This window comes from Lissotriton helveticus, chromosome 11 (assembly GCF_964261635.1).
Source record: "Lissotriton helveticus chromosome 11, aLisHel1.1, whole genome shotgun sequence".
NCBI classification, from domain to species: Eukaryota; Metazoa; Chordata; class Amphibia; order Caudata; family Salamandridae; genus Lissotriton; species Lissotriton helveticus.
In genome coordinates this window covers 819,685,524-819,710,213 of record NC_136072.1, presented here as the reverse complement: position 1 = coordinate 819,710,213, position 24,690 = coordinate 819,685,524, and the positions used below count along the sequence as shown (strand labels likewise).

Below are 24,690 nucleotides of genomic sequence, written 5' to 3'. Positions count from 1 at the left end.
CCCCTGATATTTACTATAAGACTTGATAGGGCTGGTAGCAGGGAAAATAATTGACCTTTGAGAGGGCACTACTTAAGGACAAGGAATATGTTAAACATATGAATGTATGGGTAAGAGTATTTTGGGAGATCAATAGAGGAAGCACCTCCTCGGGAACAGCTTGGGACGCATTTAAGGCAGGAGTCTGAGGGGAGACGCTGAGTTATACGCTCCATAAACAAAAGCAAGAGAAGGTCAGAGTTGAGAAAATTGTTAAAAAACAAGCCAAGGCAGAGGACAATTTACATGCAGCAATCCAGCAGAAACTACCTTTGGAACCCTTCCTTCTTAAAATCATTTCGCATAAAGCCAAAGCAATAGAGGGCATTGCAAGCAAAGCAGCAGCTAGTTACCTGGTTAAGAAAGAAAGGTGCTACGAGCTGAGAGAAAGGGTGGGAAACATATTAGCAATCCGCACAAGACAGAAACTCTATGCAGGAGAAATAAAGGAGTTATTAGATGATGAAGGCAATGGTGTATCTGATTCTGGGGGTATAAGGGAGATTTTTAGACAATTTTATGCAGGATTATATGGGCAAGAACATGCAAGTGATGCTGCAGATATACAGAGATACCTAAAGGATATACCACCATCAATCCTCCCTGAGGAGAAGAGAGCCTTAGACTCCCCGATTAAACTCGAAGAGGTTGCCTTAGCATTGGAGAATCTTCCTTCGGGAAAGGCGGCTGGCCCAGATCAGATCCCTGTTGAGTTTTATAAGCTTTTCCAAAGGGCTCTCATCAATGATATGCAGGATACTATATTGCAGGCACAACAGGGAGACTCTATCCCAAACTCCTGGGGGGGGTGGGGGGGGGGGCGATATTGTAGTAATATTGAAAAAGGGCAAGCCACCAACGGAACCGGGATCCTATAGGCCTATCACCTTAATTAATGCTAATGCAAAGATTTTCTCCAAAATTCTTGCTATGAGGTTATCTAGAGTGATCAAGGGTATGGTTAGTCCTACGCAGTATGGCTTTATACCAGGGAAGGGCACAACACAACATGTAAGGCAAGTGTTTACCCTATTCGATGCCACGGGAGTCCTAGGGGACCCTATGGCCGTCCTACTACTCGACGCAGAAAAGGCATTTGATAGGGTCTCCTGGGACTACTTGTGGATAGTAATGAGATGGAGCGGTATAGGAGAGGGATATATCAAAGCCATTCAGGTTCTGTATAGAGAACCTACAGCCCGGATTAGAATCAACAAAGGGTACACCGCCACGGTGCAGATTATGAGAGGGACTAGGCAGGGCTGTCCATCCTCACCGCCTCTGTTTGCGCTATACATGGATCCTCTATTACGCAGATTAGACTCCAACTTGAGGGTCCCCTTTGTAAAGATAAACTGTCAGGAGTTTAAGACGCTGGCTTATGCAGACGACGTTGCAATTGTCACTCCAGATCCCGTCCTTGCTGTTAGTGAGGTCGAAGTTGAAGCCCAGTTATTTGGTCAGGTTTCAGGGTACAGACTCAACAGGGCTAAAACCCAGATTGTTAAAAATACTAGTACAGATTGTGACGATAGCCGCGTAGTCAGCTCTGCTGTTTACCTAGGGATCAACATCTCGGCAGATCTGGATGGTGCTGTGGAACGGAATATTGCACCTTTGATGACCAAAGTAAGATCTGATCTCGAGAGAATGCATAATCTCCAGATGTCATTAGTGGGCCGCACTAATGGTATTAAAATGATCATTCTGCCCAAATTTCTTTATTTTCTTAGGGCAATTCCGTAATTTTTTTAGGCTAAATGGTTTTCTGCACTAGAAGTAATATTGAATAGGTTCGTATGGGCACATGGCAAAACAAGAAGGGCATATAGATTTATCACTCTCCCTAGGGACAGAGGAGGATGGGGTGCCCCGGACTTTAGAATGTATTACTGGGCGGCGGCCCTGCAGTATATGCAAGGGCTAATAGGGGGAGGAGAGGGAGATCCCAAAATTACCTCCACTTCCACTAATGTGTATGCAATGGTGCTGGGGGCAGACACAGGGAACTGTTTTCTTAATTGCATAGACTCCACCACCTATAAAAGAACGAGGTTCAAGACAGTACACGCTGCTTATAAAATTTGGGCAGCCTTTTCGAAAAAATTTGGTCTGGGAAGATTTAACAGATATACTCGCATGTATAAAAATATATCCCTCCCAGGGGAGATCTTCGCAGATTCAGTTATGGCGGAATGGTTGGAAAAGGGGATTTTGAAAATAGGAGATGTTATTGGCCCTGGCGGGATGTTGCAGTTTACAGAACTACAGGCTACGTTCTGCATTGATAGGAAGAGTTTCTTCAAATATTTGCAGGCACAGAGCTTTATTTGTAACAAACATGGAGGGTCCGCAGGGTTTAGCAATAACAGAATCATGGATAATATTGAAAAAGGTGGGGATTGTACAATCCGTAGATTCTATGCAGAATTAGTAGCAACTAAACCTGATGATTTAGAGAAGCATGGAATTAAATGGTCCGAGAAATTAGGTATTGAGCAGAATTGGTTTCAGAATTCATTGGAATTGGGCAGCCAATCCTATGCTCGGCTGCACTCCAGGCCCAGCATTACAAGACGCTATATTCCCTTTACTTTACCCCCGCAAGAATAGCTCAGTGAGGGGGCACTTCTGGGATTACCTGCCCACACCGTGACTCCTCAGAGGCGGATATAATTCATATATTTGCTACTTGCCCGCAGCTCTACACACTTACTAAAGATATTGAATTATTTATTTATAGATCTTTAGGGATTAAAACTACTCTTTCTCCAGTTTTGATACTACTTGGGTTAGCCCAGAGCTGGATGGATCTCACGAGGAGTTTTTATTTGTAGCCATGGCGGTCTTCCGACTTTGTATAGCCAGGGCTTGGTTAGACAAAGTACCCCCTACATTACAGCAATGGCTCGCAAGGCTTTTGGCTATGTACAATTTGGAAAAGGGAATATACGCTAGAAAAGGAACAAGCATTGGAAATGCAATAGGTCTCGCAATAGAATAGTTAGACTTTTTTCTTTTTGCAAATGGATGAGTGGCGTTGCGTGGATGAGTGGCGTTGCGTGGATGAGTGGCATTGCATGGATGAGTGGCGTTGCGTGGATGAGTGGCGTTGCGTGGATGAGTGGCGTGTGTGAGTGGCGTTGCGTGTGTGAGTGGCGTTGCGTGTGTGAGTGGCGTAGCGTGTGTGAGTGGCGTAGCGTGTGTGAGTGGCGTAGCGTGTGTGAGTGGCGTTGCGTGTGTGAGTGGCGTTGCGTGTGTGAGTGGCGTTGCGTGTGTGAGTGGCGTTGCGTGTGTGAGTGGCGTTGCGTGTGTGTGTGGTGTTGCGTGGATGAGTGGGGTTGGAATGCAATAAGTATAGCATTAGAAAAGTTGTAGTTATTGGTGAGGGTGAGGGTGATTGAGGGTAAGGGGGTGAGGGTGATTGAGGGTAAGGGGGTGAGGGTGAGGGGTTTAGGGTGAGTGAGGGTGAGGTGTTGAGTGGGGGTGAGTGAGGGTGAGTGAGTGTGAGGGAGGGTGAGTGAGGGAGAGGGGTTGAGGGTGGGTGAGGGGTTGAGGGTGAGAGGGTGAGTGAGGGTAAGGGTGAGGAGTTGAGTGTGAGTGAGGGTGAGGGTGATTGAGTGTGAGGTGTTGAGGGAGGGTGAGGGTGAGTGAGGGTGAGGGTGAGGTGTTGAGGGTGAGTGAGGGTGAGGAGTTGAGGGTGAGGGTTAGTGAGTGTGAGGGGTTGAGTGTGAGTGAGGGTGAGGGGTTGAGGGTGAGTGAGGGTGAGGGTGAGGCTGAGAGGTTGAGGGTAAGTGAGGGTGAGTGATGGTGAGGCAGAGGGGGTGAGGGTAAGTGAGGGTGAGTGAGAGTGAGGGTGAGTGAGGGGTTCAGGGTGAACGGTTGAGGGTGAGTGAGGGTGAGGGTGAAGTGTTGAGGGTGAGTGAGGGTGAGGGGTTGAGAGTGAGTGAGGGTGAGGCGTGGAGGGTGAGTGAGGGTGAGGGTGAGTGATGGTGAGTGATGGTGAGTGAGGGTGAGTGAGGGTGAGTGAGGGTGAGTGAGGGTGAGGGGTTGAGGGTGAGTGAGGGTGAATGGTTGATAGTGATTGAGGATGAGGATTTGAGGGTGAGTGAGGGGTTGAGGCTGAGTGAGGGTGAGGGTGATTGAGGGTAAGGGTTTGAGGCTGAGTGAGGGTGAGGGTGAGGGGTTGAGTGTGAGTGAGGGTGAGGGTGATTGAGGGTGAGGTGTTGAGGGTGAGTGAGGGTGAGTGAGAGTGAGTGAGGGTGTGTGAGGGTGAGGGCTTGAGGGTGAGTGAGGGTGAGGGTGAGTGAGGGTGAGTGAGTGTGAATGAGGGTGAGTGAGGGTGAGTGAGGGTGAGTGAGGGTCATTGAGGGTGAGTGAGGGTGAGGGTGATTGAGGGTGAGTGAGGGTGAGGGTGAGTGAGGGTAAGTGAGGGTGAGGGTGAGTGAGGGTGATTGAGGGTGAGTGAGGGTGAGTGAGTGTGAGGGAGGGTGAGTGAGGGAGAGGGGTTGAGGGTGGGTGAGGGGTTGAGGGTGAGAGGGTGAGTGAGGGTGAGGGTGAGGAGTTGTGTGTGAGTGAGGGTGAGGGTGATTGAGTGTGAGGTGTTGAGGGAGGGTGAGGGTGAGTGAGGGTGAGGGTGAGGTGTTGAGGGTGAGTGAGGGTGAGGAGTTGAGGGTGAGGGTTAGTGAGTGTGAGGGGTTGAGTGTGAGTGTGGGTGAGGGTGAGTGAGGGTGAGGGGTTGAGGGTGAGTAAGGGTGAGGCTGAGAGGTTGAGGGTAAGTGAGGGTGAGTGATGGTGAGGCAGAGGGGGTGAGGGTAAGTGAGGGTGAGTGAGAGTGAGGGTGAGTGAGGGGTTGAGGGTGAAGTGTTGAGGGTGAGTGAGGGTGAGGGGTTGAGAGTGAGTGAGGGTGAGGCGTTGAGGGAGGGTGAGGGTGAGTGTGGGTGAGGGTGAGTGAGGGTGGGTGAGGGTGAGTGAGGGTGAGTGAGGGTGAGTGAGGGTGAGGGGTTGAGGGTGAGTGAGGGTGAAGTGTTGAGAGTGATTGAGGATGAGGATTTGAGGGTGAGTGGGGGGTTGAGGCTGAGTGAGGGTGAGGGTGATTGAGGGTAAGGGTTTGAGGCTGAGTGAGGGTGAGGGGTTGAGTGTGAGTGAGGGTGAGGGTGATTGAGGGTGAGGTGTTGAGGGTGAGTGAGGGTGAGTGAGAGTGAGTGAGGGTGAGTGAGGGTGAGGGCTTGAGGGTGAGTGAGGGTGAGTGAGTGTGAATGAGGGTGAGTGAGGGTGAGTGAGGGTGAGTGAGGGTGAGTGAGGGTGAGGGTGATTGAGGGTGAGTGAGGGTGAGTGAGGGTGAGGGTGAGTGAGGGTAAGTGAGGGTGAGGGTGAGTGAGGGTGATTGAGGGTGAGTGAGGGTGAGTGATGGTGATGTGTTGAGGGTGATAGAGAGTTATAGAGGGTGAGGGGTTGATGTTGAAAAAATGTTTTGTTAATAAAATGTCTGACGGAAATCGCCACCTTAACGCTACCTACATTTACCAGGTTAGCGTTCTAGTTTATTTTTTTCTTTTCCCTACCGTTACGTTTTATTTTTGATGGACATTTTTTTTAGCCAATCGGAGCGCGACGTTTTTGACGTCGCGTTCCGATTAGCATACGTAATCGGTGGAATTCTCCAGAACATGGAGAATAGCCGGATGCGGAAGGCGTGTTCCTGTACGTGTGCTGTTGGTGCGTCGTAGGATAGGTAAGAGATTCCCTCGACGTGTTTTTTTAATATAATGTAAAGTAGTATTGATAGTATGCATAAAATAGTTAATAATTACGAGTGTATTTATATAAATAGTGACATATTTTGTTAGCGATTGTAATTATTTTAGTTATTTATGTAATTTATATGCAATTAAGTGTTTTATTTACTACATATAGTATATTTAAGTTAACGAATGAATAGGAGTGTATTTTTAATACTGTTGACATTGTATTTTTTTGTTTGTAATATTTCGAAATGATTATTATGTCGTGTAATTAAAGTCTTGTTTTTATTATTCGATATGTAATGTATTTATTTTCTTAAAGTGTTATGTAATGTATTATTAGCAGTTGTTTGTAATTTGACGTACAAGAGCTGTTCATTGAGTTTCTAAGTACTCTTTTCGCCATGAATATTGTACACTTAAAATGTATTAATTGTATTACGATTTCTTTTGTGAAGCTAAGAGACATATGTAATGTTTATTGATTATTTTTTGCGCTGAATCCAAGTTGCGTAATATGTTTTTAATACTTGATGTAATTCCGTGTGATGAAGTGCTATTGTTATATGCCTACGGCTTTTTGTGTAACTCATGACAATTGTGTTTAATCCGTCCGATTTACGGGATGAATAGTGCTTGTTTATTACCCAAGTTAAAAATAGGCTGTTTTACTTTTGTGTTTGTACATCCTAGTCCTCGCATCCTGACTGATATTTCTTCGTTCTTTTGTTGGTGTTATTTTGTCCTAATAATTGTTGGTTTGGTGACCTGAAGCTTGATAAACATCATTGCGCGTATTTTTACTTTGGTTGTTATTTTCTAGGATGTCTTTCTGTTGCGTATCTTGAGTATGTATTTGTAGGGTGAATTAGGCTGTTAGTTTATTAGGGTGAATTAGGACTCAGGATTTCTATCTTGGAGTTAGAGTGTGGATTAGGATATTTTATTTCTATTATTCCTTTTGTTGTTGTATGTGTGTGTGTGTGAGGGTGAGTGAGGGTGTGTGAAGCTGAGGGTGTGTGACGGTGTGTGAGGGAAGCTTGCACTGCTGCTGTCGGTGCTGTACCTGTTCCATGTGTAAGGGAAGCTTGCACTGCTGTTGCCTGTGCTGTACCTGCTCCGTGTGTGAGGGAAGCTTGCACTGCTGCCGCCTGTGCTGTACCTGATCTATGTGTGAGGGAAGCTTGCACTGCTGCCGCCTGTGCTGTACCTGATCTATGTGTGAGGGAAGCTTGCACTGCTGCTGCCTGTGCTGTACCTGATCTATGTCTGAGGGAAGCTTGCACTGCTGCTGTCGGTGCTGTACCTGTTCCATGTGTAAGTGAAGCTTGCACTGCTGCCGCCTGTGCTGTACCTGATGTATGTGTGAGGGAAGCTTGCACTGCTGCCGCCTGTGCTGTACCTGATCTATGTTTGAGGGAAGCTTGCACTGCTGCCGCCTGTGCTGTACCTGATCTATGTCTGAGGGAAGCTTGCACTGCTGCTGTCGGTGCTGTACCTGTTCCATGTGTAAGGGAAGCTTGCACTGCTGCCGCCTGTGCTGTACCTGATGTATGTGTGAGGGAAGCTTGCACTGCTGCCGCCTGTGCTGTACCTGATCTATGTTTGAGGGAAGCTTGCACTGCTGCCGCCTGTGCTGTACCTGATCTATGTCTGAGGGAAGCTTGCACTGCTGCTGTCGGTGCTGTACCTGTTCCATGTGTAAGGGAAGCTTGCACTGCTGCCGCCTGTGCTGTACCTGATGTATGTGTGAGGGAAGCTTGCACTGCTGCCGCCTGTGCTGTACCTGATCTATGTGTGAGGGAAGCTTGCACTGCTGCCGCCTGTGCTGTACCTGATCTATGTGTGAGGGAAGCTTGCACTGCTGCTGTCGGTGCTGTACCTGTTCCATGTGTAAGGGAAGCTTGCACTGCTGCCGCCTGTGCTGTACCTGATGTATGTGTGAGGGAAGCTTGCACTGCTGCCGCCTGTGCTGTACCTGATCTATGTGTGAGGGAAGCTTGCACTGCTGCTGCCTGTGCTGTACCTGGTCTGTGTGTGAGGGAAGCTTGCACTGCTGCTGTCGGTGCTGTACCTGTTCCATGTGTAAGGGAAGCTTGCACTGCTGTTGCCTGTGCTGTACCTGCTCCGTGTTTGAGGGAAGCTTACATTGCTGTTGCCTGTGCTGTACCTGCTCCGTGTGTGATGGAAGCTTGCACTGTTGCTGCCTGTGCTGTACCTGCTCTGTGTCTGAGGGAAGCTTGCACTGTTGATGCCTGTGGTGTACCTGCTCTGTGTAAGTAAATGGAGAGGAGGGAGAGAGTTGGAAGAGAGAGTGAAAGAGGCAGAAACGTGGAGAGTAAAAGAAAGAGCGAAGGAATATGTAAGCTGAGAGATGTGGCATAACAGAAGGATTGGTAGTGCGGGCACTGCTGCTTAGGGTTTCTGCGCGATTTGTGTAAGTAAATGGAGAGGGGAAGAGAGTTGGAAGAGAGAGTGAAAGAGGCCGAAAGGTGGAGAGTAAAAGAAAGAGCGAAGGAATCTGTAAGCTGAGAGATGTGGCATAACAGAAGGATTGGTAGTGCGGGCACTGCTGCTTGGGGTATCTGCGACATTTGTGTAAGTAAATGGAGAGGGGGGAGAGAGTTGGAAGAGAGAGTGAAAGAGGCAGAAACGTTGATATGAAAAGAAAAGAAATAGCGAAGGAATCTAAGCTGCGAGATGTGGCATAACAGAAGGATTTGTAGTGCGGGCACAGCTGCTTGGGGTATCTGCGATATTTGTGTAAGTAAATGGAGAGGGGGGAGAGAGTTTGAAGAGAGAGTGAAATAGGCAGAAAAGTGGAGAGTAAAAGAAAGAGCGAAGGAATGTAAGCTGCGAGATGTGGCATAACAGAAGGATTGGTAGTGCGTGCAACGCTGCTTGGGGTATCTGCGAGATTTGTGTAAGTAAATGGAGAGGGGGGAGAGATTTGGAAGAGAGAGTGAAAGAGGCAAAAATGTGGAGAGTAAAAGAAAGAGCGAATGAATGTAAGCTGCGAGATGCTGCTTGATGTATCTGCGGGATCTATCACGTTGTTGGGCCATTCACATCACTACACGGAGTTTTTTTTTCTTTAGCACAATGTTTTGATCCCCTTTACTTTTACTGTTGGCAACTGCTGATGATGATACAGTGGGGAGTAAAGCGAGTACCAGTTTGACACATCCTCCATGTTGGTTGCTCCCGTGAGGCGTTGCCAATACCCCTCCCCCTTTTGTGCACTCGAAAAGTTTTGAGGGACGGTGAAGTACAGCACCAGGGATTAATGGGCACACACACATATGGCTTTAGGAATGTATAGTTCAAACTAAATGTGACAATAGACACTGAAACTAGTAGTAGGAGCTAACACATCCAGTACTAGGCTTATCGCAATTTATAGAAAGAAAGGGATAGTTCACCTTGCAATAAGGTCAGGCACATTGTTCATAGCTGCCTGTGCTGTACCTGCTCCGTGTGTGAGGGAAGCTTGCACTGCTGCTGTCGGTGCTGTACCTGTTCCATGTGTAAGGGAAGCTTGCACTGCTGTTGCCTGTGCTGTACCTGCTCCGTGTGTGATGGAAGCTTGCACTGTTGCTGCCTGTGCTGTACCTGCTCTGTGTGTGACTGAAGCTTGCACTGTTGCTGCCTGTGCTGTACCTGCTCTGTGTGTGAGGGAAGCTTGCACTGTAGCTGCCTGTGCTGTTCCTGCTCTGTGTGTGAGGGAAGCGTGCACTGCTGCTGCCTGTGCTGTACCTGCTCTGTGTGTGAGGGAAGCTTGCACTGCTGCTGTCGGTGCTGTACCTGTTCCATGTGTAAGGGAAGCTTGCACTGCTGTTGCCTGTGCTGTACCTGCTCCGTGTGTGAGGGAAGCGTGCACTGCTGCTGCCTGTGCTGTACCTGCTCCGTGTGAGGCAAAGAAAGAAGTGGGTGAAAGATGCAGAGTGGGAGCAAGATGCAGAGTGTGGGTGCAAGATGCAGAGTGTGGGTGCAAGATGCAGAGTGGGTGAAAGATGCAGAGTGGGTGAAAGATGCAGAGTGGGTGAAAGATGCACAGTGGGTGACTGAAGCAGACTGGGTGACTGAAGCAGAGTGGCTCACTGAAGCAGAGTGGGTGAATGAAGCAGAGTGGCTGAATGAAGCAGAGTGGGTGAATGAAGCAGAGTGGGTGAATGAAGCAGAGTGGGTGAATGAAGCAGAGTGGGTGAATGAAGAAGAGTGTGTGAATGAAGCAGAGTGGGTGAATGAAGCAGAGTGGGTGAATGAAGCAGAGTGGGTGAATGAAGCAGAGTGGCTGAATGATGCAGAGTGGCTGAATGATGCAGAGTGGCGGAAGGATGCAGAGTGGCTTAAAGCATCGAAGTTCGCGCAAGGTACAGAGTGTGTGTGTTATTGCATGATAGTTCTATGTGTGTGTGACTATGTTGTATTAGTTGAGTGTAGTTGTAGTTGTATGTATCCTTCCTTTCCCAAAACCAGACCAAAGAAGTTCAAAGTTTTTATTTCACACCTTTTAATTTTTATTAAAAACAATAATAATTACTTTGAATTTTTATACAAAAATGAGAGATAAGGGCAACATGAGATATTTACTCTGAACATATGTCTTCATCGTCTTTCTCTTTTACAATGTTTATGATTTTCCCATTACAAAACACCACTTCACAAGTTTGTGGCAAATAATGTACAAGTGCATTTCCAATGTTGTCCACCTCATCATCCAACATAAACCATTTAATTAGTATGTCATTTTGAATTGGCATCGATTGATAAACGTCTGTGTTTGTCACCCTAATAGTTATCATACTGGTTTCATCTTTGGTGCTTTCGACGCCATAAATTTGTATGTCAATATTTTCCTGTGGTGGGGCTGTTACCTGTTGAGACAAAAGAAATGCAACAATTAGTCCTTAGATTCTTATACTTTATTTGTTTGTAAGTCCAGTCTGAAAGAGAGATTTTTAGTTTGAGAGCAAGAGTGTGTGTGTGTGATAGAGTGCATGAAAGGTACAGAGTGGGCGAAAGGTACAGAGTGGGCGAAAGGTACAGAGTGGGCGAAAGCTACAGAGTGGGCGAAAGGTACAGAGTGGGCGAAAGGTACAGAGTGGGCGAAAGGTTCAGAGTGGGCGAAAGGTTCAGAGTGGGCGAAAGGTACAGAGTGGGCGAAAGGTACAGAGTGGGCGAAAGGTACAGAGTGGGCGAAAGGTTCAGAGTGTGCGAAAGGTTCAGAGTGGGCGAAAGGTACAGAGTGGGCGAAAGGTACAGAGTGGGCGAAAGGTACAGAGTGGGCGAAAGGTACAGAGTGGGCGAAAGGTACAGAGTGGACGAAAGGTACAGAGTGGGCGAAAGGTACAGAGTGGGCGAAAGGTACAGAGTGGGCGAAAGGTACAGAGTGGGCGAAAGGTACAGAGTGGGCGAAAGGTACAGAGTGGGCGAAAGGTACAGAGTGGGAAAAAGGTACAGAGTGGGCGAAAGGTACAGAGTGGGCGAAAGGTACAGAGTGGGCGAAAGGTACAGAGTGGGCGAAAGGAGCCAGAGTGTCTGAAAAGAGCCAGAGTGTCTGAAAAGAGCCAGAGTGTCTGAAAGAGCCAGTGTCTGAAAAGAGCCAGAGTGTCTGAAAAGAGCCAGAGTGTCTGAAAGAGCCAGAGTGTCTGAAAGAGCCAGAGTGTCTGAAAGAGCCAGAGTGTCTGAAAGAGCCAGAGTGTCTGAAAGAGCCAGAGTGTCTGAAAGAGCCAGAGTGTCTGAAAGAGCCAGAGTGTCTGAAAGAGCCAGTGTGTCTGAAAGAGCCAGTGTGTCTGAAAGAGCCAGAGTGTCTGAAAGAGCCAGAGTGTCTGAAAGAGCCAGAGTGTCTGAAAGAGCCAGAGTGTCTGAAAGAGCCAGAGTGTCTGAAAGAGCCAGAGTGTCTGAAAGAGCCAGAGTGTCTGAAAGAGCCAGAGTGTCTGAAAGAGCCAGAGTGTCTGAAAGAGCAAGGGCAGTTGAAAGCTCCATCGTGCTGGAAAGATAGAAAGTGCTTGAAAGGATGCAATTGGGTGATATGTCCATAGTGGGTGCGAGAGTGAGAAATTTGTATATAGTTAGTGAAATATTAGTTATTTTTTCCCAATAATTTCTATTGTCTGCTTACCTCTATTTTGCTGTGCCTCGTTGTATTCAAAATTTTCTGTGCATTAAATTCATGGACAGTTACATGAGTTAGCGTAACATAATCTCCAAGATGTATGTTAAATAGTGTAGCTTCTCTCCACAGTGTCACTTTGATGTCATCTGTTGCATCTTTTAAAGTAATCGATTTCAGTGGAGTATCTTCTCCATTGATAAAGACAGTCTTTACGTCCTCTTCCTACACCAAAGAAACATTTTATTAAATTCGGAAAGAAAAAAGACTTAGTAATAGTGCGTTGTATGAATGGCAATCTAAGGTGTCATATTTAAGGACCCAACAGAACCTCCTTTAGAAAAGATAGCATTGTTTATTTCCAAAAATGGATTTGTAGAGAGTGCTTGTATTTATAGTAGACAGAGAAACTCTGGCATATTATGGTTAAAAAACTTCGTGCTTTCTACATAGTGTGACAGACTGTATAATGCTATGTGTATTTAGCTTGTTAGTGAAGTTAGCAAAGGTGTAATGTGTGTGTAAGCTAACTAGGCATTTTTAGTTGTGACATGATGACATATTTGCGTTGATACTTACGCCACATATTGTCCCAGAAACGGTCATAAGACTTTTTAGAGTTGCACGTTTTATTTCCTTAATGGGAGAAGCAGATGGTGCAGGCGGATACAAAATGTTCTTCGCTTGTTGGATAAGGCCCTCCTCAATTTTCATTGCCGGAAATTTTGTAACTTTTGTTTGCTTAGTAATTAGAATTGTTTTGTTTTTGATGATGAAGTTGCGTATCAGTAGTCCACAGTTACTTTGAGTTTGCTCGTATAATTCTTCTTGATAACAAGTACATTTCATAGTACCAGTTTTATCTGCTAGAGCCAAATGAAATAGAATTTGTTGTTCTTGTTTTGCATTTTTGTAAGTAGTTTTTCCAGAGCAGTTGATTACATTAACTCGTATGGGTTTCTGATATGGTTTGTTGTCATTGGTATTAATGTTAATGATTTCTTCAATAGACATCATCTGAAATAGAAAAAGCGTTATAAGATGTTAAATACAAACCCATATTGCTTTATGATCACTGTAATAGCATTCTAATGTGCCATAGTTGTGCAGTTTTCCATTTGTATATATATGATCTAAAATGGATTGGTAGTTAGTTGTGTAACTGGAAATGAGTTGATTACATTGTAATTTAGCTTCAAAGAATTCAATTAATTGCTTAGTGTATGAATTTTGTTGAGATAGATCCACATTGAAATCCCCTATAATGATAAATTTGTGTGTGGGGTAAAAATCAGTAATATTTTTGATAAAATCCAAAAGAGAAGTTATACTTTTTTGTGGTGGTTTGTATACAATAATAATAAGGTAATCCGTGTTCTGAATATGTACAGTAAAATGTAAAATGTCTATCCCTTCATGTGTCTCATAAATAGGCAATATAAATAAAAAAAATTTGTAGTACATGATCATTCCATGGTTAGTGTTGTATGTATGAAATTTATCAAATATAATGTGATGGTATTGTTGTATCGTAAAATCACTATCTGTAGCCTTCCTTGTAGTGTTGATCTCAGTTAAGCATATAATGTCTGCTTGCAATATATTACTATCGGCTATCATAGAAGTAAAATGTTTCTGTAGTGATCTTATATTGTGTGCAATTATATTGAAATGTGCAGTGTATGTATGTAACTGTGGGATATGTATTTCAAGTGGCATTTCTGTCCTTAATCTGTGCATTTCATCATTAACTTGTGGATGTACTAAAATTTTACGTTCATCAAAATTCTGTACATATACATTTTGTATTGATTTTGCCCTGCTAATAGCAACATAATGCAAATGATGAATTTTGCTGTTATTAAAGTGTATATAAAGTGGTTCGATAGTTGCACCTTGTGTGCGATGTATAGTCCGTGCTGAGGCTTGGCGTAAAGGAAATTGCTTCCGTATAATGGTAATAAATTTCTTAGTATATTGAAAATGTCTAGATATAGCATGTATTGGTGTCCATGTGTTTTGAATTTGTGAATGATATAAGTGTTTATATTGTTGTCTGGTTGTTTGTCCTATACTCTGATTCTCAAATAACAACCAAACAATAATAGGTGTATTGTTAATCAATTCAACTAATTGTACAACACCAGTTGCGCCATTTGTTAAACCATCATTTACATCCACATTGCAACTTAAATCATAACGAAGTTGTAAGGCTATGTGTAATGTATGTGAAAGGCCCATTGTTTTCTGTGGATCTTTGGGCAGTTGCTTCAGAATTGTTTTTTTCACATTTTCTGACAAATCAGAACTTACGGTATCGCTTGCTACTGTTATGTAGACTGGATAATGTTTGCAATGTTTTTCCAAAACATTTTGGTTAATATCATTAACTTCTCTATTAGTTGACATGATATATGGTATTGTTTCTAATAGACTCTCATCAGGTTGTATTTCCCTTAGCTTAATTTGTGAAATATCTTCTTCAGTATGCTTGCCTTCTCTCAACCGGTTTAGTAGTTGAGCAAATTGAAGATCTTCTTTTTGGCGCATAATTTTTGTTAATTCAAAAATTTTATAATGTTCTTTCCATAAGTTTGCACTTAAAGGACCATACCACTGTGTAGAATCCTGAAAAATGTATCTGTCAAATACAGGTTTTAATTGGTAAAAGTCACCAATGGCTAAAATAGAAATGCCTCCAAATGGTTCATTAGATGATTTTATTTCTTGTAGCCTGTTATGTATAAAATTTAACATATTGTGCCCTACCATTGAAATTTCATCTATAATAACAACTCTAACATGCATCATTTCCATTTGTAGAGCAGTTCTATGTTCATGACTCAGTTGTTTATAAGTCAAACTTTGCGACACAGGTATTTTGAAAGTGCTATGCAGTGTTTTGCCATTAATATTATGGGCAGCCTTTCCAGTTGGAGCAGTAAGTAAGATATAAACATTGTCTGGGTTTTCACCTGCCTTTGTGTTATAGTAACGTAGTAAAGTTTGATATAGTGCAGATATTACAAAACTTTTCCCAACACCTGCCCCTCCGGTGCAAAAAGTATAGCATGGAGTGCTTGTAGTTTTAAACCAATGCAAGTGATGGTAAACAAATTGTAGTTGTTCTTCCGTTAAGTTTTGCATAAGTTGTTGGTATTTCTCATTGGGTAAGAAAAAGTTAGTTGAGCTTTGTTCATTGGTGGTAGTTCTAATTCCTAAATCTAGCGCCAAATCATATATATTATTTATTTCATTATTTTCGTCTTCTCTCTGTATATTTACTGTTGGTGATAGAGGAGCTGAAATTACATTTTCAAGACACTGTTCATGAAGAATGTTTGTAACTTCTCCATGCTGTTTGTTATAGATTTTTAGTTGTGCGTCAACAAATGTTTTAACTTCCAGATACCTGTCATAGTAAGTTGCCTTGTTTATTTGGATTTTATGTTCTTCCCTCCATGGATAGTGCAACATTAATATCTCTCTATAATACTCTTCTGGTTCATTATTTTTGTTAAATCTGCAAAAGCGTATAATTTTCCCTTGTGTGCGCTTATTTAAAGCATAATCATAATTCTGTTTCTGTTGTTCTTTATTCCCGTGACTACATGCTATTTCTAATTCTTCCTCATCTGAGCTGTAAAAGTTTTGTTCTGCAAGTAAATCTTGGCTATCATTGATTTCTCTGCCATGTGTTTTTTTCTTCACATAGTTAAAATTAGCTGCATAGTCTGCTAACGTGCACATCTCTAATGATTGTGGGCGTTTGCAGTACTTTATAATAATATTTTCACATTGAATGTCAGTTGAATTTTCAGGCAAGTTATTAATTGTTTCCATATCACGCATTAAATAAGTTCTTTTTTCTGGACGGCTAGTATTAATAAATACAAATGATCGTGAGCTTTTCCTTAATGGTATTTGAAGAATGAGATATGCTGCTTCTTGAGCACTAATTTCTGTGCAGTTGAGGAATTTGTTTCCTATGTGTTTAAGTTGATATTTGACATTACTATTGCTTGGTACCTCTTTAGCAGCTTGCGCTAGAAGTTTGCTAATTCCTCTTTGAGATTTACTGATATATGAGATAATGTAGACAGCACAAGCATAAGGGTCCAGTATAAACTGCAAGTCTATGTTTGCTCGCCAAGCTTCTAAAAGAATACTATTGTAGTTATTGATGAAGCATTCGGCTGGTGTTCGTTTCAAAAAAATCGTTGTTTTTTGTAAGCTAGTTTGTATTGAAGTAATATATTCGTTATCATCCATTTTAATGAAGTCTAAAAATTCGGCAAAAGAAAGTGTATTAAAAGTAGTACTATTCATAGCTTCATGTATTCTTTTAATATTATCTTGCCATTGCTTATTTGTCCCCTCAAGTGTTAATGGCTCTAATATAAGCGTTGTTGACATTGGGTATTTAGGATATTGATATTTGCATGTCCTTTGATGTTTACGCCTGCAATTTTTGGTATGACCATGCCTTTGTAAATTTATTAACGGTTGTAAAGTAGGGTTCTCAGACTTATGACAAGTGATATATTTGTCAATGAAGCTATTGACTTCTTCCACTGGTGAAACACCATACAGTGGTGCTTTGTTTACCCAGAGTAATGCATGTATATGTGGAGAACCTCTTTGTTGGAATTCGACTCTGTAAAAGTAGTCTACTATTTCCCCAATAGGATTAGTGCCATTCATCAAAACACAATTAAAGAATTTCCTAACTTGATAGTCAAACTGTCTTGCACATGTAATCGGATCTTCTTGTATTAATTTACTTTTAGTTTCCCAAGACATGTTTAAAAATTCTTCCTCTGTGCATTCCTTTAAGTTTCTAACTCTCAATAGTATATTTATTAAATGGTGCCATTTAGTTTCGGCAGCAGATAAAGTCAAAAAGAAAGTAGGTATGCCAAGTTGCCTTATCATTGCAAAAATATCTTTTTTGCAACTTTCCCAATATGGAGGTGAACTGCGTATAGTTTTTAATACTTTGTAACCCTCATTAAACTGTAAAACATTCTCTATATTATATTTTATGTCTTTAGCAGTTATTTTATTTCCATCTGTAAATTTTTTCCTGATGGAAATGTTGATTTTACCGTGGATCTGCTTAATATGTAATTTCTTCAGTTTAAAAAAGACATTACTAATAGATTTAGCGACTCTTCTATCATAACTTCTTAACTCTGTTTGGCAAATAGTACTATAATGTACCGGTATGTGCCTTTCCTTATTGTTTGGCCTTCGTTCACCACAAAAAATAGTAGGGAAAGCCAAAAACTCAGAATCTTTATCCTCATATAAACCTCTTGGCGTGTTATGTTCAGCTGGAGCTAAACTTAACACATTCACCGAATTTGTAGTAATAGTTTCATTTGTTAACATAGTATCCAAATTTCCAGCTTCTATGTTGTCTGAACTATCAGATGAATTGTTTGTCTCCGAAGTCTCATTGTGAGATTCTATTTCTGGAGGTATATACTCCCAGTCAGGGTTAATAGTAACACCATATTCATTAAACATTGTACTATTTTTAGCTAGCCATGTAGCTGCCTTTTTTACAGTATTTGGTCTAATATTTTCATAATGTGTATATGATTTATAGACTAATTTCCTTTTTAATTTCACTGGGATTGTCATGGCGTCATTAATTTGCCTTGGTAAAATGGTAACAGTTGTCATAACATCTGCAGGTACATTAACTACTGCACCTGATAACGATTTTTGAAAACCGCGTGGCAGAGTCCGAATTTGTAAGAATGGTATCCTAGGTGAAACTAATCGTTCTTCTAAATCATATAATTCTAATTCAGCTGGTACATTTGGGAAGCCCATGCCATTTAGAATTGAACATGGTGGTATTTTATCTTTGCGAATGTAATAATAGCAAGTCATACAAATTAAATTTGTTTTCTTCGTACTAATGTTACACTTTCTGAAAATTTCGGATTGGCTAACACTGCCTGTATTTTTCACCGTTGGTTTATGCCACAATTGATTGCAAAGAGTACAAATGTACTCTGGCCCATGCAATATTTCACGGTGGAATTTCCTAATAATTGTATGGATTTGTTTACCTCGTTTCTGCCTTTGACACTTCTTTAATTTTGGTCTTTTTTGAGCAATACCAATTTGTTGACAGTTGGAATTGTCTTCTTCAGCTGCATTAATTTGTTTCCTTTTTACCACTTTTTGTGGACATGTACTTGAATCCCTTTTTCTTTTCTGAGAGTGTTTCTTTGTTCCCTGTATAGATTTACTATTTCCTGGTAATTGTGATAAATTGCTATTCCCTGGCTTACTTTGATTCTGTACATTATATGAAGACATTGTAGTTGATGTTATAGTCTGATTAGGAGTACATTCAGTAGTATGTACCCAAATGTTTCTTTCTTGCGGTAGGTGCCTATTTTTATTGTGCACAGTAAGTGCTTTAGTAAAAGATTTCCTCTGAATGATTTTTATATCTATTGGTGTTAATTCAAATTGGACACATTGATCAGCCTGATGTGTAAACTGATATGCTAGTTTCACAACATATTGAATCAGCCCTTCAAAAGAATGAAATGCAATTGTAACACATGTTCCGTTAGAATGAGGCATGCCTTCATCGTCCCTGCTATGTGAATCAAATACAAAGTATGTTTGCATATGTTTGAAAATTGCTATAACATATACATCCATACAAAGTATAACACCACAATGCTTATTAAGAGTTACATTTAATGCTGTGCTAATATCTGGGTACGCTTTATCAAAACGTTTAAGGACATCACCGTAGTAAGCGTTTCGTAGCGTGAGTGAATATATCTCTTGATTGTGGTCTATATACCTTGGCAAGTCATCTGGATGCATAAGTGTTTCTTTGTTAATAGAATGCATTTGTAGATATAAAGCGTCCCCACGGTCCATGATATAATGCAGATCATTAGAGTTCCAAGTAGTTACTGGTTTGCATAAATTGTGCAAGACAGCAAAAACACTATTTGGTAAGCATTGCTTACCTTGTGATTTGCTATTAAATTTTCTATTCCCTTGATGGTAACTTGCTTTCAAGCATCTATGCATCTTAGATGTTATAATAAAAGTATGTTTGCACCAATTTTAAATTAAAAACCTTTTCCGAGTACCTAATTTATTGGGGGGACTGTAAGGTATAAACTTTTGACAATCTTTGCCCTAACTGGCAAAGTAGTATTTACCTTAACTTGTGTTTCTTTCGTTGTTGTTTGAATAATCTGAAAGGAGAAGAAAGAAATGTTGGTTATAATATATCTTTTGTAAGTCTTCACGTGAAGTACTTAACATTTTGTTAATGCAATTCTTTTAAAAGAAAGAGCAAAGGAATCTGTAAACTGAGAGATGTGGCATAACAGAACGCTTGGAAGTGCTGTCACTGCTGCTCGGGGTATCTGCGAGATTTGTGTAAGTAGATGGAGAGGGAGGGAGAGAGTTGGAAGAGATAGTGTAAGAGGCAGAAACGTGGAGAGGAAAAGAAAGAGCGAAGGGATCTGTAAACTGAGAGATGTGGCATAACAGAAGGATTGGTAGTGCGGGCACAGCTGCTTGGGGTATATGCGAGATTTGTGTAAGTAAATGGAGAGGGGGGAGAGAGTTGGAGGAGAGAGTGAAAGAGGCAGAAACGTTGATAGGAAAAGAAAAGAAAGAGCAAAGGAATCTACGCTGCGAGATGTGGCATAACAGAAGGATTGGTAGTGCGTGCACAGCTGCTTGGGGTATATGCGAGATTTGTCTAAGTAAATGGAGAGGGGGGAGAGAGTTGGAAGAGAGAGTGAAAGAGGTAAAAACGTGGAGAGTAAAAGAAAGAGCGAAGGAATCTGAGCTGCGAGATGTGGCATAACAGAAGGATTGGTAGTGCGTGCACAGCTGCTCGGGGTATCTGCGAGATTTGTGTAAGTAAATGGAGAGGGGGGAGAGAGTTGGAAAAGAGAGTGAAAGAGGCAAAAACGTGGAGAGTAAAAGAAAGAGCGAAGGAATCTAAGCTGCGAGATGTGGCCTAACCGAAGGATTGTTAGTGCGTGCACAGATGCTTGGGGTATCTGCGAGATTTGTCTAAGTAAATGGAGAGGGGGGAGAGAGTTGTAAGAGAGAGTGAAAGAGGCAAAAACGTGGAGAGTAAAAGAAAGAGCGAAGGAATCTAAGCTGCGAGATGTGGCATAACAGAAGGATTGGTAGTGCGTGCACAGCTGCTCGGGGTATCTGCGAGATTTGTCTAAGTAAATGGAGAGGGGGGAGAGAGTTGGAAGAGAGAGTGAAAGAGGCAAAAACGTGGAGAGTAAAAGAAAGAGCGAAGGAATCTAAGCTGCGAGATGTGGCATAACAGAAGGATTGGTAGTGCGGGCACAGCTGCTCGGGGTATCTGCGAGATTTGTGTAAGTAAATGGAGAGGGGGGAGAGAGTTGGAAGAGAGAGTGAAAGAGGCAGCAAAAAGGAGCCCTCTATTTTGTGCAGCATACACTCTATTTTGTGCAGCACTCACCAGTCCATTTACAATGTAGAAGGCAAAGGAGCTCAGCAGCAATGGTGACTGCACAACCCGCTTACAGGTGGTAAGTCATCAGTCTTTTTAAAGTGGTACACCTAAAAAACGTAGGGCCCTGGCTGAAATCACGCAGCCAAAGGTCTCAGTCACCACTTTGCCTTGGTTAAGAGGGCATTTGTAACTCTAACTCAAAATGACGTTCATTATGGGTGCCCTTTAACTTTACAGCCTAATTCTGATACGGACAGAAATACAATATAACGGGGGCATTTCCATTGGGGCATATGGTTTTTAAACTCGCAGGGGAAAAACGCACAGGGCTGTCCACAAACATACAACAACTGGGTGACACAACTACATATAGTCCTGTAATGTGACATTGGTGGTCTAAAGAAGACCCACATATAGACCTCCTTGGTCTCTCACGGTGGACCTTGAACCTGTGTTGTGTATTTATTAACAGCGGTGGAGATGTGGCATAACAGAAGGATTGTTAGTGCGTGCACCGCTGCTTGGGGTATCTGCGAGATTTGTGTAAGTAAATGGAGAGGGTGGAGAGAGTTGGAAGAGAGAGTGAAAGAGGCAAAAACGTGGAGAGTAAAAGAAAGAGCGAAGGAATGTAAGCTGCGAGATTTGGCATAACAGAAGGATTGGTAGTGCGTGCACAGCTGCTCGGGGTATCTGCGAGATTTGTGTAAGTAAATGGAGAGGGGGAGAGAGTTGGAAAGAGAGTGAAAGAGGCAAAAACGTGGAGAGTAAAAGAAAGAGCGAAGGAATGTAAGCTGCGAGATTTGGCCTAACAGAAGGATTGGTAGTGCGTGCACAGCTGCTTGGGGTATCTGCGAGATTTGTCTAAGTAAATGGAGAGGGGGAGAGAGTTGGAAAGAGAGTGAAAGAGGCAAAAACGTGGAGAGTAAAAGAAAGAGCGAAGGAATGTAAGCTGCGAGATTTGGCCTAACAGAAGGATTGGTAGTGCGTGCACAGCTGCTTGGGGTATCTGCGAGATTTGTCTAAGTAAATGGAGAGGGGGGAGAGAGTTGGAAGAGAGAGTGAAAGAGGCAAAAAAGTGGAGAGTAAAAGAGAGCAAAGGAATCTAAGCGGCGAGATGTGGCATAACAGAAGGATTGGTAGTGCGTGCACAGCTGCTCGGGGTATCTGCGAGATTTGTGTAAGTAAATGGAGAGGGGGGTGAGAGTTGGAAAGAGAGTGAAAGAGGCAAAAACGTGGAGAGTAAAAGAAAGAGCGAAGGAATGTAAGCTGCGAGATGTGGCATAACAGAAGGATTGGTAGTGCGTGCACAGCTGCTTGGGGTATCTGCGAGATTTGTCTAAGTAAATGGAGAGGGGGGAGAGAGTTGGAAGAGAGAGTGAAAGAGGCAAAAACGTGGAGAGTAAAAGAAAGAGCGAAGGAATCTAAGCTGCGAGATTTGGCATAACAGAAGGATTGGTAGTGCGTGCACAGCTGCTTGGGGTATCTGCGAGATTTGTCTAAGTAAATGGAGAGGGGGGAGAGAGTTGGAAGAGAGAGTGAAAGAGGCAAAAAAGTGGAGAGTAAAAGAAAGAGCGAAGGAATCTAAGCTGCGAGATGTGGCATAACAGAAGGATTGGTAGTGCGTGCACAGCTGCTCGGGGTATCTGCGAGATTTGTCTAAGTAAATGGAGAGGGGGAGAGAGTTGGAAGAGAGAGTGAAAGAGGCAAAAACGTGGAGAGTAAAAGAAAGAGCGAAGGAATCTAAGCTGCGAGATGTGGCATAACAGAAGGATTGGTAGTGCGGGCACAGCTGCTTGAGGTATCTGCGAGATTTGTGTAAGTAAATGGAGAGGGGGAGAGAGTTGGAAGAGAGAGTGAAAGAGGTAAAAACGTGGAGAGTAAAAGAAAGAGCGAAGGAATCTAAGCTGCGAGATGTGGCATAACAGAAGGATTGGTAGTGCGTGCACAGCTGCTCGGGGTATCTGCGAGATGTGTGTAAGTAAATGGAGAGGGGGGAGAGAGTTGGAAAAGAGAGTGAAAGAGGCAAAAACGTGGAGAGTAAAAGAAAGAGCGAAGGAATCTAAGCTGCGAGATGTGGCCTAACCGAAGGATTGTTAGTGCGTGCACAGATGCTTGGGGTATCTGCAAGATTTGTGTAAGTAAATGGAGAGGGGGGAGAGAGTTTGAAGAGAGAGTGAAACAGGCAGAAACGTGGAGAGTTAAAAGAAAGAGCGAAGGAATCTAAGCTGCGAGATGTGGCATAACAGAAGGATTGGTAGTGCGGGCGTAAAGCTGCTTGGGGTATCTGCGAGATTTGTGTAAGTAAATGGAGAGGGGGGAGAGAGTTGGAAGAGAGAGTGAAAGAGGCAGCAAAAAAGAGCCCTCTATTTTGTGCAGCATACACTGTATTTTGTGCAGCACTCACCAGTCCATTTACAATGTGGAAGGCAAAGGAGCTCAGCAGCAATGGTGACTGCACAACCCGCTTACAGGTGGGAAGTCATCAGTCTTTTTAAAGGGGTACACCTAAAAAACGTAGGGCCCTGGCTGAAATCACGCAGCCAAAGGTCTCAGTCACCACTTTGCCTTGGTTAAGAGGGCATTTGTAACTCTAACTCAAAATGACGTTCATTTTGGGTGCCCTTTAACTTTACAGCCTAATTCTGATACGGACAGAAATACAATATAACGGGGGCATTTCCATTGGGGCATATGGTTTTTAAACTCGCAGGGGAAAAATGCACAGGGCTGTCCACAAACATACAACAACTGGGTGACACAACTACATATAGTCCTGTAATGTGACATTGGTGGTCTAAAGAAGACCCACATATAGACCTCCTTGGTCTCTCACGGTGGACCTTGAACCTGTGTTGTGTATTTATTAACAGCGGTGGAGATGTGGCATAACAGAAGGATTGTTAGTGCGTGCACCGCTGCTTGGGGTATCTGCGAGATTTGTGTAAGTAAATGGAGAGGGGGGAGAGAGTTGGAAAGAGAGTGAAAGAGGAAAAAAAGTGGAGAGTAAAAGAAAGAGCGAAGGAATGTAAGCTGCGAGATGTGGCATAACAGAAGGATTGGTAGTGCGTGCACAGCTGCTCGGGGTATCTGCGAGATTTGTCTAAGTAAATGGAGAGCGGGGAGAGAGTTGGAAGAGAGAGTGAAAGAGGCAAAAACGTGGAGAGTAAAAGAAAGAGCGAAGGAATCTAAGCTGCGAGATGTGGCATAACAGAAGGATTGGTAGTGCGTGCACAGCTGCTCGGGGTATCTGCGAGATTTGTCTAAGTTAATGGAGAGGGGGGAGAGAGTTGGAAGAGAGAGTGAAAGAGGCAGAAACGTGGAGAGTAAAAGAAAGAGCGAAGGAATCTAAGCTGCGAGATGTGGCATAACAGAAGGATTGGTCGTGCGGGCACAGCTGCTTGGGGTATATGCGAGATTTGTGTAAGTAAATGGAGAGGGGGTGAGAGTTGGAAGAGAGAGTGAAACAGGCAGAAACGTGGAGAGTTAAAAGAAAGAGGGAATGAATCTAAGCAGCGAGATGTGGCATAACAGAAGGATTGGTAGTGCGTGCACCGCTGCTTGGGGTATATGCGAGATTTGTGTAAGTAAATGGAGAGGGGGGAGAGAGTTGGAAGAGAGAGTGAAAGAGGCAGAAACGTTGAGAGGAAAAGAAAGAGCGAAGGAATCTGTAAGCTGAGAGATGTGTGAAAGTCATGTTGTGCCTTTAATTAGTGGTAGAAATGTTCTGTGTGGTGAGTTGAAGTGTTATGAACGAAATCAAAAACGGTTAGCAGAGTTAACAGTTGGATGTACTTACATGATATATGTTTGGGCGCCGTTTCTTTTACCCTTTCAATGAAAAGTCGAATGTTTCTGAATAACCTACAAGATAGAACGATAAAAAAAAAACATATGTATCGGTATGTTCAAACAAAGCTATGACCTGCTTGATAAATGACGTATTCCTTTGATAAATATTATCAGCGAACATTTAGTGTTCCAAAATAACATGTTGCAGAATAATTTGACACAGGTGCAATGTGGAGATAGTAAACGCTATAATAAACTGAAGTTAATGTATCAATGCTGTCCCTTAGGGGTATTGAAATAAAAGTTCCATGCACTTACTTTGGAAGCTTGAATGGCGGATTTTTTCAGTGGCTGTTGGTCGTTATCAGGAAGTACAGCGTCCTTCTGTAAGTCCGAGTTCTGTTCTCGCAGGTAAAAATAGAGTCTGATTCAAAGTGATCCGTCCCCCAGCTTAAATAGGGGCTAACGTTGAAAAAACCTTTTTTTTGGTTTTTACTTTA

At 42.9% G+C, this 24,690-nt stretch overlaps 1 protein-coding gene and 2 long non-coding RNA genes across 5 annotated transcripts in view; 1 reads left to right on the top strand and 2 right to left on the bottom strand.

The window, feature by feature from the left end:
• The window catches only part of LOC144792098 (uncharacterized), a 215,502-nt gene that overhangs the window by 8,989 nt on the left and 181,823 nt on the right, over window positions 1-24,690 (top strand). The window lies entirely within an intron of this gene.
• LOC144792096 (uncharacterized) overlaps window positions 1-24,690 on the bottom strand; it is a 710,230-nt gene that overhangs the window by 649,261 nt on the left and 36,279 nt on the right. The gene's annotated exons all lie outside the window — the stretch shown is intronic.
• Window positions 12,607-24,301, bottom strand: LOC144791213 (uncharacterized). Its single transcript, XR_013602332.1, has 3 exons — window positions 24,198-24,301; window positions 19,110-19,145; window positions 12,607-12,915 (listed from the first exon to the last, which is right to left on the bottom strand). It is a non-coding gene; the product is annotated as an uncharacterized LOC144791213 (long non-coding RNA).